At 45.0% G+C, this 23,381-nt stretch overlaps 1 protein-coding gene across 5 annotated transcripts in view; it reads left to right on the top strand.

Moving 5' to 3' along the window:
* Positions 1-23,381, top strand: part of SERAC1 (serine active site containing 1) — a 311,524-nt gene that overhangs the window by 258,840 nt on the left and 29,303 nt on the right. The window lies entirely within an intron of this gene.

The following is a 23,381-nucleotide window of genomic DNA, read 5'->3' as shown; positions in this document are numbered from 1 at the left end:
TCTGCCACCTGTACATGGCCAGAATCTCTGGATATTTCCCTGTGGAAAATCTTTGTAACATAAGAGTTCTTTTTTATGACAAATTAATTTTAGTTCTCTAGTAGGCAGTCTCTCTAAATTGGCTCACCACCATCTACAGACGGTAAATGGAAACTGACCTCACTCAGAATACTACCACTAATCCTGACACTGGTAAAGCCTTATCTCCATTATTGTTATGGAAGCTAAACAGGTCTCCCAAACACGTTACTATCAAACTTCCAAAATATTTGTCTTTTGCTTGTTCTAAGAAGCCATGTTTCATATTGAGCATCCCTGACACTGCTTTATTGGCTCTCAGTCAAAAAAGGTATTTTTTCAAAGCACTGAATCGCGTCCACAGTGCCCTACATGGCTATTTATTGGGATGTCTTGCTAAACATGTTAGGTTACTACCAGCCTTCCTGAAGACTTCAATCAGCAAGCCTGAATGTACTCATTTTATGGCCATGCAGATATTTGAAATTCAACTGACGATCTTTGTATGTCCAGAGTGCATCGCTTTTGAACTTCCTGCAACTCAAAGACTTGACAATGACTTCCTCAGATTCAGTAGCCAGAAAAGTCACCTTTCTATTTGAACCTACAGTTACGTTCCCCTCCTCCCTGAGAATATGCATATTAACCTCATCCAGTTGGTCGGATACCTTAGACTGGTACTGTATTACTTTGTGCCTTATCCGGTACTACCATTCAGTGGTTTGTCCACTCCAAGGCTTTTTTGATTGATTGTTCTTTTGTACAAATGGATGCAAAATCCCACAGACTGATTATACCCTTCTGCTTGACTGTGGGCTATATCCTGTGATCTTTAACTGTTTGATCGTTCCTCTGCTTTAAATTTGCACCCTTAGGTGCCCTAGAGCTGTTATAGGGTGGTATGTAGCACTTTAAATGTAACAGAATTAATAGGCAATAATGTATTTAGAGCAAACGTGGAATGTTTTATTGACAGAAAAAATCCACCAAATGTTCACTGCTGCACTTTGGAGTTTCCAAAAGAGGTCTAGCTAGCATTTGTTTGAACGATTTATTCTTTGCTCAGTTCAGATGCAACTATTGCATCCAATGTTAACTCTGTTGAAGCATTTGACCCTGGTGCCTGTTTAGAGACAACCAAACTTGCTGGAACCTGGTTACTTTTTAGTTAACAATGTAAGCTCTTCCACATTCTGCCACATGAGGATTCTTTGACATCTCACAATTCTATCATAGAAATACGTGACCTTCCGGGTATTTTTTTTGTTACCAGTAAGTTCGTCCTGAGTTTTGAGTGCATTTAACCTCAGCATTCCTCCAGTCTTGCAGCATTTAATGAAAGACAAAGCATGGCAAGCAATATTGTTAGTTGTTCATGACTGCTAATTTTTAAACACTTACAAATCACTGAAACAAACTGCATATAGTTTGCCTGGGGATACACATTTCTGCACTAAGAAGGTGGAGATGCCCTCACTGGTGAATCTTGTCATACCTCCAACTAAATAGAAACATGTAAATCTGAGCAAGATATTTCAAACCTGTCGAAGAGCTGCAGGTTAATATGCGAGGAACCTCAGACACAGTGAAACTGTGGCAACAGGTGCACACACAATTAGTTATATAATACATGTTGATTATTAATTGTAGACCCTATTTGAAACATCATTTGATGAATTAGAATAATAGCAAGCATCATTAAAATACTAATAGAAATGAGACACATTATATTTGCCATCAAATAAAGTCAAAAACCTTCAGTGGTTGGTTTTAGCCTAGGCACAAAAAGGTAATGTGAAGCTTTCAGGTAGCATTCCAAACCATTGCTATTTTGCCCACTGTGCCACTTCAATTTGGACCCTGACGTATGCAAATCAGTCTTGACTTTGCTTCATTAGAAACTTTCTAGCCTGAAATGCCAGGACAGGTCTTCCCCAAACCGGAACACAAGCAACTCAAGACCGGTGTTGCCCTGATTGTGGATTATCAGTCAGGTTTAGCTTGGTTCCAGTGGCATAGTGAGCATGGGACCCACGTCTGGGCATCCCTTGCCACTTATTGCAGTACATCCGACCCACAAAAGGTGATGGCAGGAATGTTTGCAATAAGTCTAACCACTGGCAAAAGCTTGGTAGCATTCCCATCCATCGTTCTTTTACCCTTCATGGTGCCTCAGTTTAGACTTAGCCATTTGCAAATCAGAGTAGGCCCTGCTCTAATAGAAACAATCCAGCCTGAGCTTTCAAGACCAGATCCTTCCCTTTCTGAAACTCAAGCAATCCAAGACTGGTTTCGCCCTGATTGGGGTTCCTTATACTGGTACAAATACTGGTAATATCAGCATTTGTAAAGCGCGGCTACTCAACCTTGAGGGTCTCAAGGCGCTGGGGGGGAGTGAAGGGGCCTCATCTGAAGAGCCACGTTCTGAGTTTCTTCCTGAAGATGGTGAGCGATGTGCTTTGTCTGAGGTGCAGGGGGAGGTTGTTCCAGCTCTTTGCTGTTCCCTTTCCCTGGGTCGTCTTCTGGCTGGCATTGATGGACTTTGCACAGTTGTCAGTGGGTTTAGGGTAGTGTGGATATTAACATTGCTCCACTTGGATCTAGATTTTGCAGTTACTGCAATCCTGACACTTCCAGAGTTGAATGGTATGAAAGGAATGCACATCATCTCTTCGGCAGCCTGGACCAGACAGGCTGGATTTACAGAGGCATTGTGGAGCCACCAGCACAGCATTGGGAAGCTATTAGCATGCTGCACATGTCCAGGTGGTATGCTTGGGAACTATCTAGTAAAAACCCTGGTCTCTCCTTAGAATTAAGAGCCATTGTAATGTCACCTTCCTTTAATTCTGATTTTCACTATAGTAAAGGCCTGTACATTGGGTTCCCAGTTTAAATAGATCACTAACTACAGAGAGCATAGGTTGCTGATTTGTGTTTCTTCAGGAGCTTGAACGATGGATTCTAGTTACCTGTGCTACAAAAGCCCTGTCTGCTAGGAAATAAGTGCAGCGTCGACTGGTTAAGAGTGAAATAAGCTAAAACCTTGGAGTGATAGAGCTGCATGTTTGGAATGGTGGCTGGGCAACTCAAGGTTACTTGCATGCCTCACCATAAGCAAGGAGGTCTTCCGTTGTCAGCCCCTGCATTTTAACCTTCGCCATTAGAACGTATTCTGCTATGGGATGCTCACTAAAGCACACATTTCATTCCCAAACAGCGAGCCCCACTGGTGTGGGCAAACTTAGGTAAAACACCTTGATGTACATAAGACGAACATAAAGCAGCATAAAAACTCTGCGCTCCCTATGCAACTGGACAATGCAACACCAAGTAAGCCACGGACCATTGCAACAAACCAGCCTCAAAAAGTATAGCTCACCTCCTGTCCTTCACACTACAGCACAAAGAGTGCCCTTCAAAAACAAGATATCAGTTTTCAATGTTATGCAAATAAATAAACATTGAACATACGTCCACTTTTACGTAAAGAGCTGCGTGCTCACACTGAACCCTGGCTTTTCTGCACCGTGCACCTCCTGCTCTGTCCCACAGCACTGCACAAATATGTGCTGACTGTTCGTGCTGATGATAAGTATGCAAAAATGTGCCTTCCTCCGATTCGGTCAAACATGTCAAAGTACACCAACTGTTATTCTTGTGTTCAGATCAAAACACCAAAACACTTCAGAGTTAAAAGTACCAAACAGCAAACATTTTTCAGTAGAATTCTACCAAAGATTTCAGTTAAAAATTTGATAACGTTTGTTGATAAGGCACGGTCTCAGATCAACCAACCGCCCACTAAAACAATAAACCTTTATATCGAAGTCGTACTGCTAGGTGTTTTTTGTGGTTTGTATTTCAAGAACTAAAGGAAAGCCAAGTTCATGTATCCCCTGTGTCATACCATCACCTCCTAGTTGTCACTGGGCGCCAAGAATTGGCAGTGCCAGCACAGTACAGTCATAGAAGCACTTTATCTGTCTACTTTGCCTTATGCTTATAAATATAACAGAGAAGAATGTGTGCCTTTTAAATCTGGTACTGGGCTCATTTGCTAAACTGGGTGGGTCTTTCAGGAAATATTTTTTTCTCTATTCCACCAGGTTCATCACATGATTTTATGATGCTCATTAGGCACTGTTCTGACTCAGTCCCCTGATATCTCTGGAAAGGTGTGACTCATAGAGGTGCCACCTTAATGATCTCAGAGGCTAGCTCGGCATTCATCAAGGGCAGCATTTTTTCTTGTTCCACTTTTTTTTCTAACCTGAATTTGCTCCAACTCATTTGCTGGTATCCAAGATAAGTGACAATTCTTCTTCCGTGATTAACACAATGTCACCTGACGTCAGTTCCTTTCTTTCTATGCTTTCATACGGAGGTCTAGAGCTCACTTCCACCTTTTTCCAAGTCAGTTGACAGGTATTTTCTCAGAATTCTCTTTTCCTGTGTGCAAGGGAACTGTTTCCCTTCCAAAAGTATAGGGTTTGCCTTGTGAGGACTGACACACACAGACGTCTTTAAGAGATCCCCCCCCAGGCCTCTCTCTGGTGTTTGGGTATGGCACAAGGTTTCAAGTCAGACATGCAGTGCATCTTATGCTTCCAATAAGTCTGCCACCCGCAATTGCTTGGGGAGCATTCTTTCCATCACCTTTTTCAATGTATTTGGCAAGGGTATGCCCTGATGTGGGTTCCGTGCTCTCAGTGCCACTGGAACCAAGCTACACCAGACTGATGAACCCCACAAAACCTGTGTTGGATTTCTTGTGTTTGAGTTTCAGAAGGACCTGCCTTGGCAGCTCGGGCTTGACTGGTCCTTCTGGAGTAGTGTCAAGACTAATTTGTGTATGGCTGGGTATAACCTGAGGTGGCAACATGGGTAAAAGAACAAGGGTTTGGAATGCTACTCGAATGATTGCCATTGGTTATATTACAATCAGTGTCAGTAGAACCAAGCTACACCTGACTGACGAAACGTATTCAGGCTGAAACCAGTCTAGGGTTCCTTGTGTTCCGGGTCTGAGAGTGCTTGGCAGTTTGGGCTGAACTATTTGTATTGGAGCAGGGTCAAGATTGATTTGCATATGGGTTGGTCCAAACAGAGGTGGCATGGTGGACAAAAGAATGATGGGTTGGAATGCTACTCTGAGCGATTGCCAGTGGTTAGACTTATCTCAAGTATTCCCCCATCACCTTTTATGTGTTTGGTTCTGTCCCAGAACATTAAATCCTAATCTAACTAGACCCTGCTCTAATTCTGTGTAAGGACTTAGTAGGTAGCAAAAACACACCTTAAAGTAGCTCAAAGTTAATGCACAAGGTATTAGGTTTTAATACTTTGTGTAATAGCTTTGCCATGGAGTGATCATTTCACCACAGAGGACCTAGGATTATATTCTGATGTATTTTTACCAGTACACATAAAACAGGTAGAACATGTGACCGGCTAAATGAATGGGTCCTGCTACAATTTGTGGGAAGTGTAAATCCTTAATACAACACAAAATAAAACTGCAAAGTGTCATGTGATGCACAGTTTCAACCTCCACCAATTGAGTAATCCCAGCTTTTTCAAAATAAATTCACTTCCTTGGACTATTTAGTTAGGAAACTATTCTGTTTTATTCAAAATGCATATAAAATACTCAGTTCCAGAAAAAGGTTCATATCATCCATATGGAATTAAACAAGTACTCAATAGCAGTGCAGGAGAACCCAATTCCTAAATTTGCTTTCAATTTAATGAGACAAAGTGTATTCCTAGAAAAGAAAAGTTGAAAGTGTCCCACAACAATGTTTATGATAGTCATATATTTACATGTTCGATGGCATGTGTAGCTGCAGATACACATGCTGTGCATTATCCTGCCATCTAGTGTTGGGCTCGGAGTGTTACAAGTTGTTTTTCTTCGAAGAAGTCTTTTCGAGTCACAAGACCGAGGGACTCCTCCCCTTTCGGCTCCATTGCGCATGGGCGTCGACTCCATCTTAGATTGTTTTTTTTCCGCCATCGGGTTCGGACGTGTTCCTCTTCGCTCCGTATTTCGGTTCGGAAAAGTTAGTTAACAAACGGAAAATTTGACGGTATTGTTTGCGATCGGTATCAGGTTAGACATAGCACATCGACACCGAAGAAAAGAAGAGCTCCGGCAGCCCTTCGGGGCTTCCACTCCTCGACGGGGCCTGGTTGGCCCGACCGCGTGCATCTTCAAGGCTCATGGAACGGACCCCATTCCGCTTCTGCCCCAAATGCCACGCTAAGTATCCTTAAACAGACCAACATTTGGTCTGTAATCTGTGTTTGTCCCCCGAACACAAAGAGGATACGTGCGAGGCATGTCGGGCATTTCGGTCCAAGAAGACGCTGCGCGACCGGAGAGCTCGAAGGCTTCAAATGGCGTCGACACCGGCCGGACACCCCGACGTCGAAGAGGAGGAGACATTCTCCATCCCAGATTCGGACTCGGTCGAGCCCGAGAGTGGGCAGCCGACGAGGCAACAAACCGTGAGTAAACCAGCCCCGGCCAAAACTCACTCAAAAATCATGAAGGCCCAGGGGACGCCACCGCCGGCAGGCCATGGCTTTACCCGAAAGCATGGTGACCAAGCATCGGCACCGAAAAGGGCACACAGCAGCTGAAGACATCCGACTCCGGATGAGATACCGGCTCTGAATATACTCGGCACCGAGATACCGGCTCCGACCAAACTCGGCACCGAGAGATTGGCACCCCGAAAACAAAAAAGGTTTCTTCGAAGCCTAAAAAGACTGCTGAGAAGGTTTCGGTGCCAAAACACCCAGCCTCGGAGCCGAAACAAAGCTCCTATATGGAAGAACAGGGCCTTTCCTCACAACTACAAGTCCACAAGTTTGGACAAGAACTAGAGATGGGAGAGCCAGATCATACAGAGAGGAGGCTCCATATACAAAAAGACACGGGGAAAATAAGAACTCTTCCCCCAATTAAAATGAAGCGGAAGCTCGCATTCTATGAAACTGAAATGCAGCCCAAAGCAAAGGTGGCTAAAGATAAAACACCACCACAGTTTACTCCACAGCCATCACCACCACCCTCACCACATCTGTCCCCAATAGAAACACCCCCAATGATGCAGCCACCAACGCACATGCACCAGTCTCTGATAATAGTCCGGACTGTTACCTAGCAAGGCCATCACCACCAGAGGACAGTACTGCTTATATGCAGGTGGTTTTCAGGGCAGCTACCTTCCATAACGTAGCATTACATTCGGAACCTATAGAAGATAATTTTCTATTCAATACCCTGTCATCAACACATAGCCAATACCAAAGTTTGCCAATGTTACCAGGCATGTTAAAACACGCCAAACAGGTGTTTCAAGACCCCGTGAAGAGCAGAGCCATCACACCTAGGGTGGAGAAGAAATATAAACCTCCCTCTACGGACCCTGTTTACATTACGCAACAACTAACTCCTGATTCAGTAGTTGTAGGAGCAGCCCGGAAAAGGGCAAATTCACAAACTTCTGGGGACGTACCACCACCGACAAAGAAAGTCGGAAATTCGATGCAGCAGGCAAAAGGGTGGCAGCACAGGCAGCCAATCAATGGCGAATTGCCAATTCGCAAGCTCTACTTGCAAGATACGACAGGGCACATTGGGACGAAATGCAACATTTCATTGAACACCTTCCCAAAGAGTTTCAGAAGCGTGCCCAACAGGTTGTAGAGGAGGGCCAAAGTATCTCCAACAACCAAATAAGATCAGCTATAGACTCAGCAGACACAGCCGCCAGAACAGTAAACACGGCGGTCACCATTCGGAGACACGCATGGCTACGCACCTCCGGATTTAAGCCAGAGATCCAGCAGGCTGTGCTGAATATGCCTTTTAACGGACAACCATTGTTTGGGCCGGAGGTGGATACAGCTATAGACAAACTAAAGAAAGACACTGACACGGCCAAAGCCATGGGCGCACTCTACTCCCCACAGAGCAGAGGCACTTTTAGGAAGCCACACTTTAGAGGGGGGTTTCGGGCCTAAACCACAGAACCTTCCACCTCACAGGCCAGACCCACATACCAGAGCCAATACCAAAGAGGAGGTTTTCGGGGACAATATAGGGGTGGACAGTTCTCTAAACCAAGAGGGAAATTCCAAAGCTCAAAAACCCCACAAACTAAACAGTCACTCCAACATCACAAACCCCCAACACACAACACCTCTGGGGGGGGAGACTCACAGATTATTACCAAAATTGGCAAGATATAACTACGGACTCGTGGGTCCTAGCCATTATCTAACATGGTTATTGCATAGAATTCCGACAATTACCACCAAATGTGCCTCCAAGAGCACACAACAAGTCCAAACATCACTTAGATCTGTTACAAATAGAGGTCCAAGCATTGTTACAAAAAGAAGCAATAGAACTAGTAACCAACCATCAAAAAGGAACAGGTGTTTACTCCCTGTATTTCCTAATTCCAAAAAAGGACAAAACACTGAGACCCATATTAGACCTCAGAACAATAAATCTTTACATCAAATCAGATCACTTTCACATGGTGACACTTCAAGACATGATTCCCTTGCTCAAACAACAGGACTACATGTCATCATTAGATCTCAAGGATGCTTACTTCCACATACCCATACATCCTTCCCACAGGAAATACTTAAGGTTTGTAATCCAAGGCATGCATTACCAATTCAAAGTGTTACCGTTCGGGATAACAACAGCACCAAGAGTATTCACAAAATGCCTTGCAGTAGTAGCTGCTCATATCAGGAGGCAGCACATGCACGTATTCCCTTACTTAGACGATTGGCTAATAAAAACCAGCACTCAACAACAGTGACTTCTACACACAACATACGTCATAGAAACCCTTCACAAGCTAGGGTTCTCTATAAATTACCAAAAATCACATCTACAACAACGTCAAATACAACAATACTTAGGAGCAACAATCAACACACAGAAAGGGATTGCCACTCCAAGTCCACAAAGGGTACAAGCATTCCAAAATGTAATACAAAACATGCATCCAAACCAACACTATCAAGTGAGGTTTGTGATGAAACTTCTAGGCATGATGTCTTCATGCATAGCCATTGTCCCAAACGCAAGACTACACATGCGGCCCTTACAACAGTGCCTAGCAAAACAATGGACACAAGCACAGGGTCTACTTCAAGATCTAGTGTTGATAGACCGCCAAACACACTCCTCGCTTCAATGGTGGAATCCTATAAATTTAAACCAAGGGCGGCCATTCCAAGACCCTGTACCTCAATCCGTGATCACAACAGATGCTTCAATGGTAGGGTGGGGAGCACACCTCAACCAGCACAGCATACAAGGACAATGGGACGCTCAACAAATCCAACTTCATATAAATCATCTAGAACTGCTAGCAGTGTTTCTAGCATTGAAAGCATTTCAACCGTTAATACCCACAATCACATTCTTGTCAAAACAGACAACATGACGACAATGTATTACCTAAGCAAACAGGGAGGGACACACTCATCACAGCTGTGTCTCTTAGCACAAAAGATTTGGCATTGGGCGATCCACAATCACATTTGCCTAATAGCACAGTACATCCCAGGAATTCAAAACCAGTTAGCCGACAATCTCAGTCGAGATCATCAACAAACACACGAATGGAAAATTCATCCCCAGATACTACAAACTTACTTTCAAAGCTGGGGAACACCACAAATAGACCTATTTGCAACAAAAGAAAACGCAAAATGCCAAAACTTTGCGTCCAGGTATCCACACCCTCACTCCAAGGGCAATTCGTTATGGATGAGTTGGTCAGAGATATTTGCTTACGCTTTACCCCCTCTCCCACTCCTTCCATATCTAGTAAACAAATTGAGTCAAAACAAACTCAAACTAATACTAGTAGCACCAACTTGGGCTCGCCAACCATGGTACACAACACTACTAGATCTGTCAGTAGTACCTCATATCAAACTACCAAACAGACCAGATCTGTTAACTCAACACAAACAACAGATCAGACACCCGAATCCAGCATTGCTCAATCTAGCAATCTGGCTCCTGAAGTCTTAGAATTTGGACACTTAGACCTTACGCAAGAATGTATGGAGGTCATTAAACAAGCTAGGAAACCTACTACAAGACATTGTTACGCAAATAAATGGAAAAGATTTGTTTATTACTGCCATAATAATCAAATTCAACCACTACATGCGTCCGCAAAAAACATTGTAAGCTACTTATTACACTTACAAAAATCGAAGCTAGCTTTTTCCTCCATTAAAATACATCTCACAGCAATATCTGCCTATCTGCAGATTACACATTCAACATCACTCTTTAGAATCCCTGTCATCAAAGCATTTATGGAGGGTCGAAAGAGAATCATACCCCCGAGAACACCACCAGTTCCCTCATGGAACCTCAATATTGTATTAACACGACTCATGGGTCCACCATTTGAACCCATACACTCTTGTGAAATGCAATACTTAACCTGGAAAGTAGCCTTCCTAATAGCTCCACAATGGGACGCTCAACAAATCCAACTTCATATAAATCATCTAGAAGAGTAAGTGAAATACAAGCATTTACTATACAAGAACCCTTTAAACAAATACACAAACATAAAGTGGTTCTACGCACAAATCCCAAATTTTTACCAAAAGTTATATCACCGTTCCACCTAAACCAAACAGTGGAACTCCCAGTCTTTTTTAAACAACCAGACTCGGTAGCCGAAAGAGCATTATATACATCAGACATCAAAAGAGCGCTAATGTATTACATTGATAGGACAAAACTATTTCACAAGACAAAACAATTGTTTGTAGCCTTCCAAAAACCTCATGCAGGAAATCCAATATCCAAACAAGGCATTGCCAGGTGGATAGTAAAATGTATTCAAACTTGCTATGTTAAAGCAAAGAGAGACCTGCCTATTACGCCAAGGGCACACTCCACTAGAAAGAAAGGCGCCACAATGGCCTTTCTAGGAAATATACCTATGACAGAAATCTGTAAGGCAGCCACATGGTCTACGCCTCATACATTCACAAAACATTACTCTGTAGATGTGTTAACAACACAACAAGCCACAGTAGGACAGGCAGTATTACGAACATTATTTCAGACAACTTCAACTTCTACAGGCTAAACCACCGCTTTTGGGGAGATAACTGCTTACTAGTCTATGCACAGCAAATGTATCTGCAGCTACACATGCCATCGAACGGAAAATGTCACTTACCCAGTGTACATCTGTTCGTGGCATGGGACGCTGCAGATTCACATGCGCCCTCCCGCCTCCCCGGGAGCCTGTAGCCATTATAAGTTGATGAAAATTGTATATTATATGTATAAACTTGTACATTTGTAAATATATATCACTTTTAGACACATTATGTACATACATACTTACTCCATTGCATGGGCACCTTTACTATATACACAACTCCTACCTCACCCTCTGCGGGAAAAACAATCTAAGATGGAGTCGATGCCCATGCGCAATGGAGCCGAAAGGGGAGGAGTCCCTCGGTCTTGTGACTCGAAAAGACTTCTTCGAAGAAAAACAACTTGTAACACTCCGAGCCCAACACTAGATGGCAGGATAATGCACAGCATGTGAATCTGCAGCATCCCATGCCACGAACAGATGTACACTGGGTAAGTGACATTTTCCATATTGCATTTACATGAAATTAAGAGATGCATTGTGTGAGAAACTGGGGCTGATTGCAGAGGCCCCCTAACTTTTGCCCCCATTTTCCACTTTATGCTGGTGTTTTCCTGACTCTGATGGTGCCCTGGGTACTGCTAACCAGTCCCAGGGCCTGTGCTCTGTGTAAAATGGATATGCAAATTAGGCTAATTATAATTGGCTAAGTAAACCTACCTATAAGTCCCTAGTATATGGTAGGGCATGTAGGTTTAGGGACCACAGCATAGGTGGTGCACACCTAGGTGCATTGCTGAGGTGCCCAGTGTCATTTTAAAAGCAAGCCTGCCTTGCTGGCTGCTTTTAAATTAAAGTTATATGCAAATTCGACTTTGGAATTAAAGGTACTTCCAAAGTCTTAAACTACCTTATTTTTACATATAAGTCACCCCTAAGGTGTGCCCTATGTGCCCCTAGGGCTGGGTGCCATGTAACTATAAGCAGGGACTTTATAAAAATAGATTTATAAGCCCTGGTGAGGTAAAAACAGCCAAATTCGTTTTTCCCTCATTGAAGTAAATGGCCTTCATAGGCTAGAATGGGCAGACTTTATTTAAAATTTTAAAGTCTCCTTAAATGTTACATACCAAGAATTTGGTATCAAATTGATTGTTATAATAAATCCCACAACTTCCAGTTGTTGGATTTAATATAACTAGTGCAGGTAAAAAGTTTAGACTTTACCTAAAAAGTTGCCAATTTCAGCTCTGCATTGTTTTTGCTGCTGTGCTCTGATTGGCCAGCCTGCAGCAGCTTCTGCCAGGCTACTTTAATGAGGTGTGAAGTGGCCTGACTTCACACAAAGGAATGTGCTTGGGGGAGAGAATCTCCCCTCAGCAGATGGGGAAGCAGGAAGGGGGAGGGCTGCCAAACTGGTCTTCAAAGGCAGAGAAGGACATTTGCAGCACCCAGCAACACCCCCACATCCTGCAACCCCAGACAGCTAGGTGCCCCCTTGATTAGATTAGGAGAGGGCAGGAGAGGGGTGTGTTTATGATTTTTAGCCACACCAGTGGGTGGGCTCAGCCAGATCTCTCCTCTAAAAATCAGATTCATCCATTTTGGATTTTTAGAGACTGTTGCCTTCTGGGATGGATTTTTGCCACACTTCCCAGGAAGTGGTCATCACAGGGGGACGACCCTGTCCCTGATTGGAGGACCAGGGCCCCCCTGCTTTTCACCCAGGAGCAAGGATAAAACTGGCAGACCTGCACCCACGCCTCAGATCCCCACCAAATTTCAAGAAGAAAGAACTACAAGGAGAAGAAGGACTGCCCTGCTGGACCCCTGGCCTGCACCTGGACCCTGCACTCAGAAAGACTGCACCAGCTGCACACTTGGGCTTCACCACAAGAAGGACTTTGCCTGGCTTCCACTGGTTCAAGGAGGGACTCCCTGTTTGCTACAGGTGAAAAATTGCTAACCAGAGTCCCCTGCACCAACTCCTGAAAAAGTGACCAGCTGACCACTGCCCAGTGGCCAAAAAGGAGTTTGCGCCAGGTGCACTCTGGGAGTTGAAGTCCGCACTTCCCAAGGACCATCACAGAACTTCTGGACCCTTGGGGTGAGCTGTGGACCCCAAAAGAACCTTAAAAGAACATCTGGGTGAAGCCCCAGAAGTTTGGAAAAGATTGGAGAAATTTTAGAAAAAAGCTCCATAAAGTGACCGACTCGACGCGGAAATTCTAGCCGGCTTGCCTCAACCGCGACCCGGCCTGACTTCGTGGTTCGTCCCGGTCAAGAAAAACATCCGAAAAAAAGACTAAGTCCGAACGTAAAAAGTTGACCGGGACCTTCCAGCCATCGTATCCGAGAAGGGCTCCACGGACGTCGGATCAAGATCCAGGTTTACCCCGGTCGAAGGATTTTCATCTCGAAAAAACGACTAAGTTCGAAGGTAGAAATCACCACCGAGGAAACCGACTTCGCGTATCCGGACAAGGGCTCCAGGAGGTCGGATCCAACTGGCAGGTTCGTCCCGGTGAAGAAAAACTTCAAAATAAAGACTAAGTCAGAAGGTAACTTTTTAACCGAGGCTTCCCGCGACCTGTAGCCGAGCAGGGCTCCATCGCGGTCGGCCTGAAAGTTTGACTTTGTCCCGGTCCTGGTGCAACCAGATGACCCGATTGGCGCTTTTTGTTTCTATGCGCTAGAAAATAATAATACTTTAAAAATTCATATCTCCGGTTCCCCTGAACCGATTTTAATCGTTTTTGGGTCATTTTAAAGATAAAAATATAAGCTATTTTTATAAATTGGTTTTGGATTTTTAAACTGTTTCCTGTGTTTTATTTAATTACTGTTTTGTGATATTTGAATGCTTTACACTTTGTCTCCTAAGTTAAGCCTTGACGCTCGATGCTAAGCTACCAAGGGTAGAGCTGGGATTAATTTACTGAGACCTAACTGTACTTTTGTGGAGGTTTGTGGCTTGTTGCTAGGTGTAGGTACCTACCTGCCCTATCAATAACCCATTTTCCAACATAATTGGAAGCAGCGACGGGATCCTGTACTTGTGTTCAATATCACGTTACAGTTTTAGATAAAACAAATTAAAAATCCTTTAAATTGTCCTAGTGCAAAAATTGTTTTTAATTTTTAATTTTAAATTTTTTTTTAAATTAATTTGGAATAATTTCAATTATTGAATTTTTGTAATTTTTCTAAATTCTTGTTTCCAATTTTTGCAAAAAGTTTTTGTTGACACAAAACTAGGGAACCATGGAGCTTGATCTGGCTAGCCTACCCACACTGACAGTAGTCCAGCTTAGGGGGTTGTGTATTGAGAGGGGGTTGCCTGCAACCACTAATCTCAGGAAGGAAATCCTGATTAAATCCCTGACAGCATGGGCTGAGGCCCAAGAGGTAGAGACAGAGGAAGCTCCAGAGGAGGAACCAAAAGAGGATGATGCTAACTCTAACCACTCAGGGGAGGAAAGGCATCAGACCCCAAGTGAGGAAGAGGAGGAACGGTCCTCACTGGATACAGTCACTAGGGGCAGACCCAAAGCTAGTGGTAGGAAGAGGGTCCTTTCAGGAGGAGAGAACCCATCCATCAGGGAAAGAGAGCTGGAAGCCCAGCTAGCCTACATAGCTTTGGAGGCAGATAAGCTTGCCCTAGAAAAAAAGAAGTGGGCAAGCAAAGAAAAAAAAGATGGAAGCAGCGATAAAGAAGCTGAGGTGTCCATGGGTGGGGGAGTTTGCCCCAGATTACCCAAGGGGGTGGTTCCTGCTTATGTAGAGGGGGATGACATAGATAAGTGGCTAGGGGCCTTTGAGAGGGCACTCCAAATGAGAAGGGTTAGGCCTCAATACTGGGGTTCCCTTTTGTGGGAGTTGGTCCCCAACTCAGGGAGGGATAGGCTTCTGACCTTAAGGGGGGAGGAGGCAGATTCATACCCTAGTATGAAGAGGTGCTTAGTCAAGAAGTTTGGTCTGACCCCAGAGCAATATAGAATGAAGTTCAGGGACACCCAGAAGGTCAGTACCCAGTCTTGGGTTGACTTTGTGGACACCTCACTAAAGGCACTAGAGGGCTGGATTATTGGCAACAAAGTAAATACTTATGAGGGGTTATACAATCTGATCATGAGAGAGCACATCTTGACCAATTGTATCCAAGAAAGGTTACGCCAGCATCTAGTGGACTCTAAGCTGACCAACCCTAGAGAGCTAGGGGAGGCAGCTGATGAGTAGTTGAGAACCAGGGTGGTTGTCAAGTCCCAGGGGGGAGACTCCAAGAAGGGGGGACAGGTCCCCAAAAACCTAAGGAGGGAGGTGGTAAGCCCACCACAGAGACTCCCTCTGTACCCCAGAACCCTAAGAAGGAGGAGAGTAAATCCCACTCCCAATCTGACATGCAGAGACAGGGAGACCCAGGGTTAAAAAAGCTCTTGGACAGTAGGGCTTGCTTTGACTGTCAGCAGACAGGTCACTTCAGAGGAGATGCAGCCTGTCCAAAGAAAGTGGTTAGCACTGGGCTGTCCAGTGTAGCCATAGAGGAGGATTCCTCAGATGATGAAGTCCTCCTAGCATTGTGCTGGGAGACAGGACCAGATGGTAAGCTGGTGATCCCTGAGGGTGGGAGTAGGCACTTCCACCACATTCAAGTGAATGGGATCCCTACCACTGGCCTGAGAGACACCTGTGCCAGTCACACTGTAGTGAGTGACCGGTTAGTGACCCCAGACATGTATGTCCCAGGAAAGACAAAGAAAGTCAGGATAGCCACAGGGGAGGTCACCTCCAAACCTGTAGCCATAGTGCCCCTAGAGAGGGAGGGTATCCTTGACTGGATTAGGGTGGTAGTCAGTGCTGACCTTCCCCTAGATTGTATCCTGGGCAATGACCTCCCAGAGGTGAGTCTGGTCACAGATGGGGTGGTCGCCCAGGGCGCCCCCCCAACCCAAAGTCCTGGGGAGTCAGTCCCTACAGTTAGGAGACAGGGGTCCCCAAGAAAAGGAAAGAAGAAAAGGAAGGGTAGGCCACTCTTAAAGAGAGTTTCAGGGAGCCAAGGGCCTTCTGCCCCGGTAGGGGGGGAGCCCAGAGTTGGCACTGGTGAGGCCTCACCTGACCCCAAGGAAGTCCTGAGTAGTCAGGCAGCTGTCCAGATGCAAGGTGTTGTCCCTGCACTGACAGAAGGGAGAGTGGAAGGAGGGTGTCTGCCACAGGAGGTGGTAGCCCCCCACTCTAGACAGCAAGAGGGGTGCCAGGACCCCAAAGATGCCCCTAAAGCAGCTCAGCCACCTGTCAGTGGAGAGCTTAGGGTGTGGTTCTGGGTACTGACAGCTGTCAGTAGCCTCTGCTGGGTGCTAGCCTTCCTGGCAGCACTGTACTTGGCCTGGGAGGCAGACCCCAAGGCCAATAGCAAAGTAGGCCCCCTGACCCTGTTGGTCATGGTGGGGTTGCTCAAGTGTTGGGTGACCTCTTTGGGTAAGCTAGGTCTTGCCCTAGCAAAGTTAGGAGTAGGGGAGGTGGGCACCTCACTACCCAAGTTGGCAGAGAGAGAGGAGGAAGACCCCCCTAGAGGGAAGTTTCAGTTTGGGTTGGGTCCTTTTACTGTTGGGATGGCTTCACTACCCAGAGGGAGTGACCCTGACAGGAGGATATAAGGCAGAGTAGGCCCTGCAAAGGGACAGCCAGTTTTCTTCACTGTCTTCCTCGCCTAACAAGCCAGGAAGACTCTCCCAGGGTTGGGCTGAGTCTCCTGGGTGTGTGGGCTGGGGGGGGGGGTTGTGTGAGAAACTGGGGCTGATTGCAGAGGCCCCCTAACTTTTGCCCCCATTTTCCACTTTATGCTGGTGTTTTCCTGACTCTGATGGTGCCCTGGGTACTGCTAACCAGTCCCAGGGCCTGTGCTCTGTGTAAAATGGATATGCAAATTAGGCTAATTATAATTGGCTAAGTAAACCTACCTATAAGTCCCTAGTATATGGTAGGGCATGTAGGTTTAGGGACCACAGCATAGGTGGTGCACACCTAGGTGCATTGCTGAGGTGCCCAGTGTCATTTTAAAAGCAAGCCTGCCTTGCTGGCTGCTTTTAAATTAAAGTTATATGCAAATTCGACTTTGGAATTAAAGGTACTTCCAAAGTCTTAAACTACCTTATTTTTACATATAAGTCACCCCTAAGGTGTGCCCTATGTGCCCCTAGGGCTGGGTGCCATGTAACTATAAGCAGGGACTTTATAAAAATAGATTTATAAGCCCTGGTGAGGTAAAAACAGCCAAATTCGTTTTTCCCTCATTGAAGTAAATGGCCTTCATAGGCTAGAATGGGCAGACTTTATTTAAAATTTTAAAGTCTCCTTAAATGTTACATACCAAGAATTTGGTATCAAATTGATTGTTATAATAAATCCCACAACTTCCAGTTGTTGGATTTAATATAACTAGTGCAGGTAAAAAGTTTAGACTTTACCTAAAAAGTTGCCAATTTCAGCTCTGCATTGTTTTTGCTGCTGTGCTCTGATTGGCCAGCCTGCAGCAGCTTCTGCCAGGCTACTTTAATGAGGTGTGAAGTGGCCTGACTTCACACAAAGGAATGTGCTTGGGGGAGAGAATCTCCCCTCAGCAGATGGGGAAGCAGGAAGGGGGAGGGCTGCCAAACTGGTCTTCAAAGGCAGAGAAGGACATTTGCAGCACCCAGCAACACCCCCACATCCTGCAACCCCAGACAGCTAGGTGCCCCCTTGATTAGATTAGGAGAGGGCAGGAGAGGGGTGTGTTTATGATTTTTAGCCACACCAGTGGGTGGGCTCAGCCAGATCTCTCCTCTAAAAATCAGATTCATCCATTTTGGATTTTTAGAGACTGTTGCCTTCTGGGATGGATTTTTGCCACACTTCCCAGGAAGTGGTCATCACAGGGGGACGACCCTGTCCCTGATTGGAGGACCAGGGCCCCCCTGCTTTTCACCCAGGAGCAAGGATAAAACTGGCAGACCTGCACCCACGCCTCAGATCCCCACCAAATTTCAAGAAGAAAGAACTACAAGGAGAAGAAGGACTGCCCTGCTGGACCCCTGGCCTGCACCTGGACCCTGCACTCAGAAAGACTGCACCAGCTGCACACTTGGGCTTCACCACAAGAAGGACTTTGCCTGGCTTCCACTGGTTCAAGGAGGGACTCCCTGTTTGCTACAGGTGAAAAATTGCTAACCAGAGTCCCCTGCACCAACTCCTGAAAAAGTGACCAGCTGACCACTGCCCAGTGGCCAAAAAGGAGTTTGCGCCAGGTGCACTCTGGGAGTTGAAGTCCGCACTTCCCAAGGACCATCACAGAACTTCTGGACCCTTGGGGTGAGCTGTGGACCCCAAAAGAACCTTAAAAGAACATCTGGGTGAAGCCCCAGAAGTTTGGAAAAGATTGGAGAAATTTTAGAAAAAAGCTCCATAAAGTGACCGACTCGACGCGGAAATTCTAGCCGGCTTGCCTCAACCGCGACCCGGCCTGACTTCGTGGTTCGTCCCGGTCAAGAAAAACATCCGAAAAAAAGACTAAGTCCGAACGTAAAAAGTTGACCGGGACCTTCCAGCCATCGTATCCGAGAAGGGCTCCACGGACGTCGGATCAAGATCCAGGTTTACCCCGGTCGAAGGATTTTCATCTCGAAAAAACGACTAAGTCCGAAGGTAGAAATCACCACCGAGGAAACCGACTTCGCGTATCCGGACAAGGGCTCCAGGAGGTCGGATCCAACTGGCAGGTTCGTCCCGGTGAAGAAAAACTTCAAAATAAAGACTAAGTCAGAAGGTAACTTTTTAACCGAGGCTTCCCGCGACCTGTAGCCGAGCAGGGCTCCATCGCGGTCGGCCTGAAAGTTTGACTTTGTCCCGGTCCTGGTGCAACCAGATGACCCGATTGGCGCTTTTTGTTTCTATGCGCTAGAAAATAATAATACTTTAAAAATTCATATCTCCGGTTCCCCTGAACCGATTTTAATCGTTTTTGTGTCATTTTAAAGATAAAAATATAAGCTATTTTTATAAATTGGTTTTGGATTTTTAAACTGTTTCCTGTGTTTTATTTAATTACTGTTTTGTGATATTTGAATGCTTTACACTTTGTCTCCTAAGTTAAGCCTTGACGCTCGATGCTAAGCTACCAAGGGTAGAGCTGGGATTAATTTACTGAGACCTAACTGTACTTTTGTGGAGGTTTGTGGCTTGTTGCTAGGTGTAGGTACCTACCTGCCCTATCAATAACCCATTTTCCAACACATTGTAATAGCATATCATGTGGACTAGGTTAGTTATAAGGGCCTGTTGTAGAGTGCATCATTGTAACATCAGATACCCACTGATGTGACGGGTATATTGACAAAAGATTAATTTTCAGGAACACTCACAGAAAATGCTAAGAATCAACAGTCATATAACACAGTATGACACACATAATATAAATAGTTCCTTTTTTGGACGTATTGTTTAGGAAAATAATATCAGTACACAGTCTTTGATGGTACAGAGTCTGTTCAAAGTATTTTACTACAGTGATGCTGCTGCATATTTCGAAGGGATTCTTCCACATCAAAATAATTTTGCTCCATTATAAATGGTTCTTATTTTCTTACATTAATTGTTGGACAGCTCAAGTTTACTTGCAGGTCTCCTTATTCATTGTTGAACAGTGAAACGCCAAGTAAACTACGGACCATTGCAACAAACCAGTGCCAAATAAAATATAAAGCACCTCCTATCCTATACTAGAGCGCAAAGAGTGACTTTAAAAAAAACAAGATGTCAGTGTTAAACATTAGACAAATGAATAAACATGGAACACATCCACGTTTAACTAAAGAACTACGTGCTCACACTGCACCTAGGGTTTTCTGCATGGTGCACTTTATACTCTGCCCAACAGTACTGCTAAAATATGTACACACTGTATTGAGGATAAGTGAGCAAAAAATATACCCGTCTCCCATTTGGTCACACAGGTCAAAGCACACCAACTGTTCTTCCAGTGTTTAGCTGAAAATACTTCAATCATTTAAAAGTGCAGTAAATCAAACAGCAAATGTGTTTCTTCACAAGTCAACCAAGCATTTCAAGTGAAAAATTGATAACATTTGTTGATACAGTTATACGTAACAAGGAAACTGAGTCTCATCTGGGTCATTTGATTGGCTTTTGTCTGAACAGACAGTGCTCCCTGGACTAGTAATAGCAAAGTTGAATTAAACAACCAAATGGTTACTTTTATTTGTTACATTAGGAAAAACTTTGCCTAAAAAACATGGATAATGCTGTGGTGAATGTGTAATGAAAATGTGCTTGGTTCCCTTATATCCATGATGCACACATGTGATTAAGAGTGTATACCAAAAAACAAGAAAACCACAGCCTTTTCCTTATTATATGGACAATCTTGATAGGGTCTGTGAAAGTGGTAGATGTTTTGATCCCATATAGGGATCATCATCAGGACCCAATTGAGGTCAGAGAATGGAAAGAATAAATAAAAGTAACCATTAATTTAACTTTGATGTTACAAGTCCAGGGACCACTGTGTGTTCAGACAAACATTTGTGTTGATACAGCATATATGCGCGTCAACTAACCACCCACTAAATGAGCCTGAAAGAGATTTGAGAATTTGACGCAAAGCTGTACGTTGCCGAATAATGAAAAAAGTCCTGGAAGTCCAGCTCCTGCTCGAAGTTGAGGGTGTTCACCCATTCACGTGCTCAAGGTCATTCCTGCATCCCGTCATCATTGAGTTTCAAGTCTTCAGGTATGTCAAATTGAATCAAGAGAACCAAGTATGGTTTTTCCCAGCTCTGCCAATGTGAACCTGAGAAGTCGCAAGGATGTCAGGGAGCCGCACCGTTTCCTTTTAGGTCTCACCAAAGAGCGATACCGCAATTGATTCTGATACACCCCAGTTTGCTGAGTCTGTTGGCGTTGTCTCAACAGACTGAAAGCTTTAAAGAGGCCATGTTGTGAATTTTTAGCATCAATGGCTCACGTTTGGGCCCGTGGATCCGCAAAGGCCTGCAGTCGGGTCTGCCTTCAACACATTCTCTGCTAACCCCTACTTCAAGTTCCGCGCTGATACTGGAGTCAGCTTCCATTTCTGCACCAAAAGTCACACTGACCCCTTCAACATCGACACCTGTACTGATTCTGCTGAAGGATGACCCTGTTCCCATCATCCTATGCGACCCTGAGCCGAAACTATCTCAGCCCTAACCGAGGTCTTGTCTCAATGCTTTACCTATACAACCAGCTCCAGATTATATGTATTTTATTATATGTTGAGGGTTCCATTTGGTTGGGACATCATATACTTTCCATAGGTACCTTACACAAGCAGATGCTCTTTTGGGGTATTGTATAACTTTTACATGCACTTTGCACAAATAGACTTGTTCAAAACTTTACTAGTGCTTCTAATTATTCTTGGTATATGAGTGTGCAGTTGTCTTTCTGTCTGTATGTTTTACTGCGCAGTTAATGAGGCTATAGTGATGGACTGTATGAAACATTCAGGGTCCAAGGGACCTAGATTCCTGGGATACCACCGGCAGGTTTGTATTCGGTGCCAGTTGGATCCCCCGAGCCCATTCTGCCTCCAGCAGCACATGGACCCCACGAGCTTCAATGCCATGGACAACTCCATTAACACCGGACGGGGAAGACGTTGAGTCCTCATTGATGCAACCTTGACTGAAGTCGCTCTTGATTATGTTTGAGGCACCTCTTCCCCCTCTGAATTTACCAGCCTTTCAGTTGAGGCAACACAAAGTACATTCCTTTGGTGGGACAGACTCTGAGAATCATAATGACCCAGGAGATGCGTTCTCTCAGCCCTGCTGTGATGACAATTGGTACAGAGACTTACAGGACGCTAGTAGCCTCAATTTCTTCACAGAGGTAGCTCTTTTTTCTCCTCTTGTACCAGCCCTGGAGAAATCTGTTTCTTTTGCCATGGTGGTGTGTAGAAAAAAAACAATCGAAGATGGAGTCGACGCCCATGCGCAATGGAGACAAAAGGAGGAGTCACTCGGTCCCGTGACTCGAAAGACTTCTTCGAAGAAAAACAACTTGTAACACTCCGGCCCAACACCAGATGGCGAGCTATTGCAGAACATGCGAATCTACTGCGACTGATGCCACGAACAGATGTACACTGGGTAAGTGACATTTTCATTCTTCAACCAGGACAGATTTCTTCTGAGCCAGTTCTCCCATTTAACAAGGCACTAAGAGACACCTTATTGTGGCCCTCGGTCAAAGCTTGTTTTGCCCCCCTTCACCCTCATCAATTGACAAATTGCCAAGACCAGGCAGCAAACCTCCTTTCATCTTTAGGGTTCACTATCAATGTGCTGAAGTCGCATCTGATTCCTCAGATGCTCCTTTTCATTGTAGCCATTATGGACACTGTTTGTTTTTGTGCCTTTTCTCCAGGAAGGAGAGTCCAGGAAATTCAGGGTGTGAGCCTGATCTTCCAGCCTCAATACTGGGTTTCAGTGAGGTTGACTTCAGTGAGGCTTCTGGGACTGGTGACCTACTGCATCCTATTGGTTGTGCACACCAGGTGGCATGTGCAGGACCTGCAGGTAGATGTGAAATTCCATTGGGCCCAAAATCAAAGAGACCTCCCCAACCACATTCAGATTTCAGAGGAGACTGCAAAAGATCTGAAGTGGTGGCTGCTGGACCGGGTTTGGGTCAGCAACAGAACTCTCTCCCTACCTCTCCAGAATGTGATAGCGGTGACCAATGCACCACCCCTAGGTTGGGGCAGCCATCTGGGAGAGGTGGAGATTAGAGGCCTCTGACCTTCAGCAAAGACCCAGCTCCACATCACTTTCTGGAGCTGAGGGCTATCCGCTTGCCCTTGAAAGCCTTCTTGTTGTCAATTAGAGGGATGCTGGTACAGGTGCTTATGGATAACACAACCAACATGAGGTACTGCAGCAATCAGGGCGGGGTAATGTCACTGACCCTGTGCCAGGAGGCCTTGCCCCCTTGGAATGGCTGGACCATCTAGAAATTTCCCTTGTTGTGAACCATCTGGCAGGATCATTGAATGCCAGAGTAGACGAGCTCCGCAGTTGATGTTTAGTGGATCATAAATGTCAGTTACAACCGGGGTGATGCAAGGTCTCTTCTGCGACT

Source organism: Pleurodeles waltl, chromosome 5, assembly GCF_031143425.1.
Source record: "Pleurodeles waltl isolate 20211129_DDA chromosome 5, aPleWal1.hap1.20221129, whole genome shotgun sequence".
Taxonomy (NCBI): domain Eukaryota; kingdom Metazoa; phylum Chordata; class Amphibia; order Caudata; family Salamandridae; genus Pleurodeles; species Pleurodeles waltl.
This window is presented reverse-complemented; position numbering and strand designations above follow the sequence as displayed.